Source organism: Dermacentor variabilis, chromosome 9, assembly GCF_050947875.1.
Source record: "Dermacentor variabilis isolate Ectoservices chromosome 9, ASM5094787v1, whole genome shotgun sequence".
NCBI classification, from domain to species: domain Eukaryota; kingdom Metazoa; phylum Arthropoda; class Arachnida; order Ixodida; family Ixodidae; genus Dermacentor; species Dermacentor variabilis.
Window position 1 is genome coordinate 144,037,027 of NC_134576.1, and position 12,730 is coordinate 144,049,756.

Genomic DNA, 12,730 nt, shown 5'->3' on the forward strand with positions numbered 1-12,730 from the left:
TCTCGTTGATGTGAACGAAGTGCAACCGGACCCAGGCAAGATCCATGCTGTTACGCACTTCTATGTTCTGAAGTGTGTCAAGGATGTGCGCAGTTTCATCGGCCTTTGTTCATACTTTTGCCGTTTTGTGAAACATTTCGCGGCCATAGCACGACCACTAACCGAGCTTTCCAAGAAAGACGCCCCTTTCTAGTGGGGCGATAACGAGGCCTCTACCTTCTCATAACGCCTCCAGTTCTGGCCTATTTCGATCCTTCTGCGCCTACCGAAGTCCGTACTGATGCCAGCGGTCACGGAATTAACGCAGTACTGGCACAACGCCAGCACGGCAACGACCGTGTTATCGTTTACGCCAGCAAGCTCCTCTTACCCTCGGAGCGCAATTATTCCATCACTGAGCGTGAGTGCCTGGCCCTAGTTTGGGCGGTTGCGAACTTCCACCTATACTTATATAGCCGACCCTTTTCCGTTGTCACATACCATCACACGCTTTGCTGGTTATGCTCGCTGAAAGGTCCTACAAGAAGACTTGGTCGCTGAGCCTTACGCCTCTAAGAATATTCGTATTCTGCCACCTACAAATCTCACCGACCACACAAGGACGCTGACTGCCTGTCTCGCTACCCGGTAGACGAGCCTGACGACGCCGACAGTAGTACCGGCCGCGAACGGCGTTTTTTTCCGTGTCTGCCTTGGCTAACATCGCCGATGAGCAGTACCGAGACCTATCACTGCGAGCACTCATCCAGCGTCTGCGCTCTACACCTACCGACGCATCCGTTCACCGATATGTCCTCCAGGGCGGCATTCTGTGCCGAAGGAACTTCCTCCCTGGTGGCTGTGATCTTCTTATCGCGCCAAAATATCTACGACAGAGTGTGCTCCTTGAGATGCATGACGCACCCACTGCAGGACATCTTGGGGTAACCCGCACGTACGACCGCGTCCGCCGCCGCTTCTATTGGCCTAGTCTCGCTCGCTCCGTCCTACGCTATGTTGCTGCCTGTGATCCCTGCCAGCGTCGGAAAACACCTCAGGTGCTACCTGCCGGTCATCTCCAGCCGACCACCGTCCCTGTGGAATCGTTCTTTCGTGTTGGATTAGACCTTCTCAGTCCCTTTCCCACGTCATCCTCAGGGAACAAATGGGTAGCCGTAGCAACTGATTACGCCACCCGACACGCTATCAAGCGGGCTCTCCTTACCAGTTGCGCCACTGACGTCGCGAACTTTCTCTTGCATGACATTATCTTGCTTTATTGCGCCCCGCGACAGCTGCTTACTGACCGTGGTCGTAACTTCCTCTCGAAAGTTATCGCCGACATTATGCGTTCCTGCTCCATTCAACACAAGCTGACTACCTCATACCATCTTCAACGCAATGGCCCGACAGAGAGGTTAAACCGTACTCTTACCGATATGCTGTCCAAGTACGTTTCCAAGGACCACCACGACTGGGGCATTGCCCTTCCTTACGTCATATTTGCGTATAATTTTTCTCTGCACGACACCGCCGGATTTTCTCCATTTTATCTACTGTACGGTCGCGAACCGATCTTGCCCCTTGACACGGCACTTCCTCCTGCTGCGATCTCCACAAGCGATTATGCGCGCGACGCCATCGCCCTTGCCAACCATGCACGCCAGCTTGCCCGTACTCGACTGACGGCCTCGCAAACCACTCAGAAGCGTCAATACAACGCCTGCAACCGTGACGTACAGTTTTCGCCTGGTGCGCTCGTGCGCCTGTGGTTGCCCACTCGTAACGTCGGACTTTCAGAGAAGCTCCTTTCGCGATACACAGGGCCCTATCGCGTGCTGCGCCACGTGACGCCTGTGACGTACGAAATTGCTCCTGTGAGTTCAACCTCGTCCTCTACTCTGGCATTTAGTGATGTTGTGCACGTCAGTAGGCTCAAGGCCTACTACACTGCTCCCGAGTCCGGCTTTTAGTCGCTCCGGGACGGCGCTTTTGCCACCGGGGGTAGTGCGACCGAACAGTATTTGCGATGAGAAAGAGGCGAGCAGTCTGAAGACGACGACGACGATTAGAGGCTAGCGCGGGCTGTTGCCTCTTGGCCATGTGCGGCGTATTTCCTTATAAATATACTTGTATATAGTTTTTCGTCTGCGTCTTCCTCCGTCACAATATTTTTAGAACACTACTTTTAGAACATTATATTCTTCTTAGAACACCTTTAGAACACTTTAGAACACTTTAGAACACTATTCTCGTTAGAACACTAATGATTCCAAACTTTAACGCTCTACTAATAGAAGCTGTTATCTTAAAATATTTTTGGCACAATCAGTTCACTATTTTATAGACTCCTAGCTCCTCAACCCGTTATGAAAAACTCACACGTAAGTACTATGTACCTTTTTGTTTCAATTGCCTACCACTAAGTGTGTTCCGCATTAAATCTAAATACGGTCTGAAAAAAAAAAATCTTGGGATCCATCTGTACGTCGCTTCCTATCCCATAACTGTTTTCACCTACCGTTATTGACTTAATTCCAAAACGATGTCATTCCTTTTCAGTGTGTAGCTGTTTCGTCTCTGTGCATATGTGTTCTTCTTTTTTTTTTTTTTTTGCTGTTGTTGCTTTCTGTGCTGTTTAAGTCATTTTGCCAGGTTCTATACAAAGTCTATTTTCTTTCTTGTATATTTCTGTCATTGTTCGCTGTCTGCCAGGCGCTGCCACTCAGGCCCTTTGAGAGTTTGGTATGTCTGATTGTTATTGTATTCAAAGTGACATTAATAAGCGTGCCGTTCGTCCGTCCGTCCGTCCGTCCATCTGTCTGTCTGTCTGTCTGTTTATAAATAAATAAATAAATAAATAAACAATTTAGGTCGGCGTGTCATCGGTCTATATTGTTCGGATAAAAGAAAAGTTTATTTATGCGCCCATTTCAACCCAAAGCACACCTATGTTCTTCATATGGCACTCTTGTTATGGGACGTTATTTATTTCATAGCAATATGTAACAGATACCAGCCAGCTTTACGACGCGGACATCGCACACTGAAAAATAGATCCACTGACACCTCACGACGGTACGCCGAAACTAGGCCAGAAAGCGGTCCTTGTGGGCCAGACAAAAATAAATGCGCGCAATAAACGATGTACGCGTGCGGCATATACCATACGGTTACCATGATGTTCATTACATGTGGTTATAGTTCAACGGAAACCTGAGATATTCATTAAAAGGGTCTGAACTTGAGCTTGTTGGTATGGCTTCAGTACGAGAAAATAGCACGTAAAAACCAAACCAGAAAGACGGGCGGGACAGGCGCTGACTATACCCACCAAGGAAGAAAGGTTGGTAGTCGGCGCCTGTTCTGTCGTCTTTCTTGTCTCGTTGTATACTTCTCTTTATGTCGCTGTTTCCCCCTAATGAAGCTGTGGTATTCATATTTCGACCACCATAATGGCGTGGCTCATAATCCGCGCCATAAAATACATGCGGCGACGCATGTCGATGTCACGCAGGAAATACAACGGAAAACACCTAATCTTATTGCGACAGCGATTCTACGGCCACTCCAGCCGCGTTCGCGCCGCCATGCTGTCACGCTGTCACGGTATCTGCTCGCATGCGCGACTCGCGCCTGGAGGGTTAGGTCTTCAGAGATGCGCAGCCTGTTCGGCTGCAAGAACGACGAAGCCAAGTACTACACACTGCAACGCTCCGCTCAGTCGGTCCTGCCGAAACCAGCTGGGCAGCGTTCTGCCGCCGGCACGGGCGTTGTGTGCGTGCCGTTCCCGCTGAGCAGCTGTGCGTGCACACCGCACTCGTCCGGGTGGAATGGACAGAGGAAGCTGGCAAACGCCGGCGGTTAAAACCCCTAAATGACACAAAAGTAGCGCCATCGTCTCTCTCCTCCCCCTCTTGCGCCAGCGTTCACTCTCTCTTGTTTCACCGTGGCTCCACCTACGCGGTGCTGAACTAGCAGACGCTCGCCGAAGGCCCTCTCCGCATTCTCCGCGCATGTAACTTCAACACTAAGTAAGCTGCGACAACAGAAAGCGCGACGCTGTATCGGCAGTCGGCACTCTTTGTCGGCACCACAGATCGCTTTCAAGGTACGGCCCGCGCGGAGGTGCCGCCACCCAAGTACGTTTGGTCACGTTTCTAGCGGTTAGACGCGGATGGATAAGGCGCTAAAGAGCGATAACGGCTCAGAATAATCAGGACGAGATCACCGCACCTGTTTGCCTACGTTCCGTCACCGCTTCGTAACGTACGGCGATACACTCAAAAGGTGCTATTCGCATACATTCAGGCCAAACAATGAAAACGCCATGTAATGTATAACGGAGTCGACAAGGAGCATGTTCTTTTGAAGACGGCTTGATTGAAGTCTGACATGAAAGCTGCAAATAAACGCAGCGCGCACACGCGGCACTTAGGAGAGCGAAAAGCTAACGAAACCGCCTACGACAAATGACAGCAAATGGGATTAGTGATGAGCGAAGAATCACTCGCTTACCTCACAGAGCCGGGACCATTGCGTTGGGTTGAAATCAGCCCGGCTAGTTCTTTGAAGCCAGACCTTCCTCCGTGGCGCGTGGAGCTTGGCAGATGGAATATGGAAGAGTCGCTTACCCTCCCTTACACTTGTGCTGCACCCGAAGGCCCAGCAACGCGGCATTGCGAACGCGTAACTACGCTACGGAAGCACAAAGGAGGCGCAAAACGTACCGCTGGCGTAGGCCGTTCGCAATGTGGCGTCGTGATGGCGTCGGAAGCAAAAAACAAGCAAGAAGAAAGCACGTGAGAGCACGTGACGGCGTTCGACCTATGGCAAGGCGTCGAGGGAAAGCGCGGGATAGGATGACGGCGGTGACCTTCAAAGGATGGCGCTACTTTTGATTTTTATTGAGGGGTTTTGCCGACGGTCCTCACCACGCCGATCACCGAGGCACGACGCCTGCAAAGCCTCATCGCTCCGGCATTGTTGCATGCCTGGTCTCTGCCAGACAACTCAGTCAATCAATTCTGTGGTTTCAAGGGCCAAAGCCACGATCTGATTACCAGGCACGCTGTGTTTAGTGACTACGGAATAATTTTGGCCACCTGGGGTTCTTTAACGTACACCCAATTAATGCACGTTAAACAAGCGGGTTTTTTTTCGTTCTTTTTTTTTGCATGTCATTCCCATGTAAATGCGGCCACCATTGCCGGAATATGATCCCGCGGCATCGTGCTCAGCAGGGCAACACCAAAGCCACCGAACAGCCACGACGGGTCTGCTAGACAACTGCTGCCGCCTCGCGTGTGGCGTCAGCGTGTTGCTAGAACGTCAAGTGAGAAGCCTGTGCGCTACACTAAACCTTGCTGTCACTTTCAATGCTTCGGCTTCGAGCGAAATTGCCAATATTTTGTTTAGACGATTAGGTCGAATGAAGATGACGCCGAGTAGGTCGGACGCGCTCCGATCGGCTCCTGCTTTTTCTCGATCTCTTGGAGGTTTATGAACTGGTGGCCCGTGAACTTTGCGTGCATTATTTCAGTGAAGTTCTACCGAACACGTGGATACCAGTTTTTGGAGGTGGGTGGAGTTTCTGAACATTTATCGCCGATCTTGTGCCGACCACGCCGGACTGAGTGCTAACCCTAACGCTAAACGCAACGGCGCCGATCTCGACGAGACGCTGGGCTGCTGCCGCTGGCCTGCGTTGGCCTGTAGGCGCTAGTTCACCGCTTTTTGTGCGATGGAGAGTGAAGACGATGGGGACGATTTAGCCCCCGAAGGTTTTGGGAAAGATTCTGGCTGGTTAACGGTCGCCAAACGGCGCGTTTACAAGAACGCTTCCGGGCGTCTTGGCGCAAACTCGTCCGCGGCCCACCCTGACGGCCAAGATACGCTGCCGGACCGAAATAGATATAAAGAAGCTAAAAGCAAGATTATCCGGGGCAGCAAGATGCCACCACTACCAAAGGACGAAATGAAGATTGTGGTCAGACCCAGAGGCGGACTGAGTATTACCAAGGCAGGCCCAACAGTGGTCGCAGAAGCCATATGGGCTGCAACGGGTATCAGTACGACGGAAAGAGAATGGGACACTATGTGCCCCAATCCGATGCAAAATGTGATGGTGATCAGCACATCTAGTCACGAACACGCGGTTCGTTACGCCGCTGTGGAGAACATTACAGTCGCCGGGAAGCAGCCTGAGGTGAGCGCGTATGTTGCTGCGCCGCACGCCACTTGCAAGGGGGTAATTCGGCACATCGCAATCGAGGACGGACCTGTGGTCATTGACAGGAAGGTCGTCAACCGGAGAAATCCACTCGCGCTCGGTGCCAAAAGAATCAAGAATACTGGAACTGTGGTGGTGTTATTCGAGGGATATAAGGTCCCAAATTACGTTGCGTATGGGGGCACTCTGATCAGGTGCACGCTTTACCACAAACAGATGGATGTTTGTTACAGCTGCGGACGCCTTGGACACCGCTCCGATGTCTGCCCGTCACCAGAGGAAGTGGTATGCAGGGGTTGTGGAGCAACTAATCCCGATGAACAACACAGCTGCGATCCAAAATGCAAGTTATGCGGCGAGGCCCACCTGACCGCAGCTAAGGAATGCAAGGAACGCTTCCAGACGCCGTACGTAGTTCGACGCAGAAGAGGAGAACGCGCTCGCAACGCTGAGCGGGAGGAAAGAAGCAAGCCATCACCACCCTTCAAGGATGAGCAACACTTTCCAGCTACCTCCGGTGAAGGGCACCCACGCTCTCAAGAATCGGACTCATGGGCCCCATCCGGCACCCGAGGCCTTTCCCAATCCAGAGGGCGATCCAGATCCCGGGGGCGCTCCATATCCCGGGGGCGCTCCAGATCCAGAGGACGGACAGCGTCTAGAGGGATGAGAATACGCATCAATTCCGGAAGCCGCATTAGGCCCGACAGCCGCACCAGGTCCAGTTCCAGACCCAGAGGGCACCAGACAGGACCGGTTCCTGGATCGTCGAAACCAACCACCTGGGCTGACATTATCCGTGGAGGACAAGCAGGGGTGAGGTCGGGGGCATCCTCAGAGCATGCGACAGGAAACGCGCATAAAATAGCACAACTTGAACGCGAGAATGCGAATATGAGGGAGGTTATTAAAAAGCTTACGTCCGAAATCGCGGAGATCAAACACGCGAGAGGAACGCGTCCTCCGCCTGCGTCCGCTCCGTTGGAAACACCCCAACCTATGGAGGTTCCTATAGCGGAGGGCGAACAAGATGAGGCGAGACCCTCTAAAAAACGAGCAGTGGCTTGTGAGCAGGATAGTCTTCCGGGACGCGCAAGGTCAGAAATTTGCGAAATGTTTTCAGCGCTAAGCGACAGCGTAAGGCAACTGGCGGAGAAGGTCTCCCAGATACAAAGCGAGATGGCCTTTCAAGCTGAAAGTATGAACAAACGTGTGTCCAAAATAGAATCGTTCCTAGAGAACGTAATGTTGCCAATCCCTGGTCCTAGCGTCAATGTCGTACCACATACTACCATTGGGTCCCCTATAACTGGGGATAATTCATCCGCAGAATATGGGGACAAAAGTAGACAGCAACAAGATGGCGGGCTCAAATGAATCTTTTCGCATTTGGCAATGGAACTGCAGGGGCTTTCTTAAGAAGAAAGCGCCTCTGCAGCAGTACATTCGCAGCAATTCCGAAAAACCACATGTAATCCTTATTCAAGAAACCCTATCTGCTGAAGTCAGTTTGTCGGGATATCAATCGATTCTTGGTCAAAGTGGGAGGAGAGGTGTATGCACCCTTGTAAGTTGTAAGCTCACATATATCACTCACGACCTGGGGATGGCCACCTGTAAGGCAGAGCATGTGATGATAGAAATCATACCAGGACGATTGAGACGCCAGAGCGTTTTCATTCTTAACGTGTATAGTAGCCCCAATGACCTTCGCCAGCATTTCAAAGCGCTTCTAAGGAAGGCAATCAACCTCGCCGGGACTAATCCTTTGATGATAGCCGGGGACTTCAATGCCCCGCACTACGCGTGGGGCTACATGTACAACACGGTCAAGGGAAAGGAGTTATGGCAGAATGCTACAGACTTGGACCTTACGCTCGTCACTGATAAGTCTTTTCCGACCAGAATTGGAACATCTTCGTGCAGGGACTCGACTCCGGATTTAACGTTCGTCAAGAATTTGTCAAAGGCGCAATGGACTAACACTGATGTTGACCTTGGCAGCGATCATTATATCCTCGCTACACACTTTCCAACAACACCTAAGAGGCCGAAGGAGTTCTTCTTCACGGATTGGGACAAGTTCCGCAAGATAAGGAATGAGCGCCAACCTCCAACCACCAGTCTGAGCCTTGAACAGTGGATGGACCAGATCAGGGAAGATATCAAGAGTAACACTCACAAAATATGCAAGGACCTTCCCGTAGAAAATATGGATAGTCGCCTAGCCCATCTACTAGAGGCTAAGCAGTCACTCCTCAATCGATGAAAGGGCCAACGGCTAAATCGCAGACTACGCAAAAAGATTGCTGAACTCAATAGAACCACAGAGGAGTACTGCCACACCCTCTCAAAGCAACAATGGGACGAGGTGTAAAACTCAGTTGATGGTCAAATGCGGAATGGTCGAAACTGGAATCTTTTAAAGCATCTTCTGGACGACACCAACACAAGGTCCAACCAGCAGCATGTGATGGCAAAGCTTCTGCATACAGCCACACGAACCAAGACCACGGAGGAAGTCCTGCAGAGCCTGGTGGAGAAGTACCTCCCTGTTGGTCCCTGGCAAGGGACATCGGTCGCCTACGCAGACTACCTTGAGCCACCCAACTCCGAGCTGGATGCAGACATCAGCACGGAAGAGGTTAGGAGGGCGCTGCATGAGCTTAATAGCAAGTCTGCTCCTGGTCCCGACGGCATCACAAATAGGACCCTCCGTAACATGGACGATCACTCGATAGAATACCTGACAGAAGTCATCAACGAGACATGGAAGGAAGGCAAGGTCCCGGAAGCATGGAAGCGGGTACTTACAGTACTGATCCCCAAATCTGGCAAATCATCAAGCCTGGACAACTTACGACCAATATCGCTCACATCCTGCGTAGGCAAGGTCGCGGAACATGTCATACTCAACAGGCTCACGAGGTTCATCGAACACAAGGAACTCTACCCCCACACGATGATTGGCTTCAGGGCAGGTCTGTCCACGCAGGACGCCATGAAGCTCATCAAGAGTCAGATAATCAACAATGACACGCCGGACACTCGGGCCATCCTTGGATTAGATTTGGAGAAGGCTTTCGATAAGATAGACCATCAATTTATACTGCAATCGATATCCGAGCTTGGTCTGGGCGTAAGATTCCATGATTACGTCAGGTCATTTTTGCACCGAAGAAGAGCGACTCTCCGCGCAGGAGACATGATCGCGGAAGAGGTGGTGCTTGGAACAAGGGGCACTCCACAGGGCTCGGTGATCTCGCCCACTTTGTTTAACCTGACCATGATCGGCCTTTCCAGAACACTCTCACGAGTCGAGGGCATCAGGCATACCATCTATGCGGATGACATTACCATTTGGTGTGTTGGAGGAAGTGACGGACCGGTTGAGAGTGCGTTACAGGAGGCCATCGAGGTCACGGAGGGCTATCTTCGACCCACGGGATTAAACTGTTCGGCTAAGAAGTCAGAGCTTTTACTCTACCGCCCCTTAAGAAGAGGCCGTAAGCCCATGGGCTGGAGACCACTGTCTGACAGCACCATTTGTCTTCACACGGGCAAGGGAGACAAGATTCCTAGGGTCGACGCAATAAGGATACTCGGCATGGTGGTCGAATCTACTGGCTCTAACGCGCAAACGATAATCAAGCTCACGACCAAGACGGACAACGCAGTACGTCTCATACGAAGGGTGGCTAACCGCCATCATGGCCTTAAAGAGGACAATCTGTTACGGTTGATTAACGCCTTTGTGCTTTGCCACTTTGCCTACGTGGCGGCTATGCACAGATGGCAAAGAGCAGAGAAGAACAAACTAAACACGTTGCTCAGGAAAACAACTAAGCGAGCCCTCGGTATACCGATGTTCACCAACGCCAATCGCCTCCTCCAGCTAGGTGTGCATAACACTCTGGAGGAGATTGCAGACGCTCAGGAAAGAGCGCAACTTGCCAGAATCTCCACGACCGCCGCCGGTAGGAGGATATTACAAGAGCTGGGCTACCCACCATCTGCAGAAGCACCAAGAAAATGCCAGTTACCACGGGACATACGAGATTTGATCTCCGTATCGCCGATACCAGGAAATGTACACCCTGAATATAACAAGGGTAGAAGGAAAGCAAGAGCTTCAACCATACTCAAACAGATCCAGACAGAGGGGCGTAGAGCCTGCTTTGTTGACGCGGCCGCATATCGGAAGGGGTGCTCCTTTTCTGCAGTAGTGGTGGATTCCAAACAGCGACTCACGAACTGTGCATCTGTACGAACCGGAGATCCGGCGATAGCCGAGCAGGTGGCCATTGCCTTGGCGATGCTTGATGACAGCAGCGACGTCATCTACAGTGACTCATGGCTGGCCATTAGGGCATTTCAGTGTGAAGTGATCTCAGAACAGGCTTTTGGGCTGCTTCGTAAGGCAGGTCCGGATAGAATCAAGTATCACTCGCTTACTTGGTTCCCAGCCCACGTTGGGCACATGGCGGGTGTCCCGACGAACCTCAATGAGACGGCCCACGCTGCCGCGCGCGCACTGACTGACCGCGCTGGCGCTGTAACGGCCGAAGAGAGAGTTATGCATGGTAGGGACGCGCCTGCCACTTATAATGAACTACTTAAACACTTCTATCTCTCGCGGCGACAATACCCTCCTCCTCACCCCAAGCTCACTAGGCCTCAGGCACTGACATTCAGACTGTTGCAGACAGAAACCTATCCCAACCTGTTCACGTTACATGCGATATATCCGGAGATTTACACTGATGACGCGTGCCCTGCTTGCGGGGATAGATCACTTTCGCACATGCTCTGGGGATGTATCTCTACAGCAAGCCCTGACCTCACCTCAGCTAGGTGGGAGGCGGCCCTCCGCAACCCACTCCTGGCTGAGCAACGTTGGGCTGTCCAGCAGGCCCACGATGCGGCTAGTACGCTAGGCCTGTCGGACCCGACGTGGGAGCGGCCCGCGACGTGCTAATACGCGTTCTGCAGGACTGTAAAATAAAAGTTACTCAATCAATCAAAATCATGGGTGCGCTATCTTGGGCTGTTAGAAAAAGAATTTCTATGTTTTACCAGACGTAAAGTGCCGTAACATGGTCATGAAACGATGAACGCATTTATGCAACTATTTTCATGCTTGCGAATCGAGTGTCGTAAGGCACACTTCGTCTTTAAAGACAGAAACCAGCAGCGTTGACAGCCCAAGATGGCGGCACCTAAACGCTTCCGTAAAATACTCTATAGTCGTTCGAACAAAACCAACGCACATGAAAACATATACAGACAGCGCTGTGTAGGCAAAATCGTTCAACGGAAACTAGCGAGCCTGGAAGAAGTTTCACAAAAATGAAGAATTGTCATCCAACCCCGAGTATATAGCTTTAAAGCGATACTGAACAAAACTTTTGCCGCCGAGATTTTTAGCCCAAATGAAAGCTTGGGTGCTGAAATCAGATGACACAACCTTGCTTTCAGGCCGAAACTAGCGGGAAATACTAAATATCGTGGATTTTTGCGAAAAATCCCGCGTCTAGGGGCCGCGCCGTTAACTACAGGAAGTGACGTTTCCATGACCTTCTCTGTACCGGATACAGGCGTGCCAGCCATCGCCCGCGTCTCTCCACGCGCATGCACGGCAGCGAACGACGTCTCAACAGCGCAGTTGCTCTCGTCCACATACCTGTTATTCGCAAGCGCAGCTGGTGCCCAAGTCTTCAAAATCGCCATTTGTGTTGTGCGCTGCATTGTAATCTGATCAATGAACTGCGAAGGCTTAGGAGTAAAGATCGACGGCGAAAATCTCAGCGACCTTGGGTTATCCGATGACATTGTTGCATTCAACAACAATGCAGACGAGTTACAACAAATTATTGAAGACCTTAACAGAGAGAGAGAGTAAGGGTGGGGTTGAATATTAATATGGAGAAGACAAAGATAATGATAAGTTGCCGGGCAAAGGAACAAGAGTTCAGGATCACCAGTCGGCCTCTAGAGTCTATGAAGGAGTACGTTTACCTACGACAATTAATCACAGGGGACCCTGGTCATGAGAAGGAAATTCACAGAAGAGTAAAGATGGGTTGGATCGCATACGGCAGGCATAGCCAGCTCCTGACTGGAAGCTTACCTTTATCATTGAAAGGAAGGTATACAGTCAGTGCATTTTACCACTGCTGACATATTGGGCAGAGACGTGGAGAATTACAAAGAAGCTGGAGAACAAGCAAAGGACCGCGCAACGAGCGATGGAACAATGATTCCTAGGCATAACGTTAAAAGACAGAAAAATAGCGGTTTGGATAAGAGAGGAAACGGGTATAGACGATATTCTCAATGACATCAAGAGGAAAAAGTGGAGCTGGGAAGTCATGCAATGCGCCGGTTAGATAACCATTGGACCATTATGGTTACAGGATGCGTACCAAGAGAAGGAAAACGCAATGTAGGACGACAAAAAATTAGTTGGAGCGATGAAATTAGGAAATTCGCGGGCGCTAGTTGGAATCGGTTGGCACA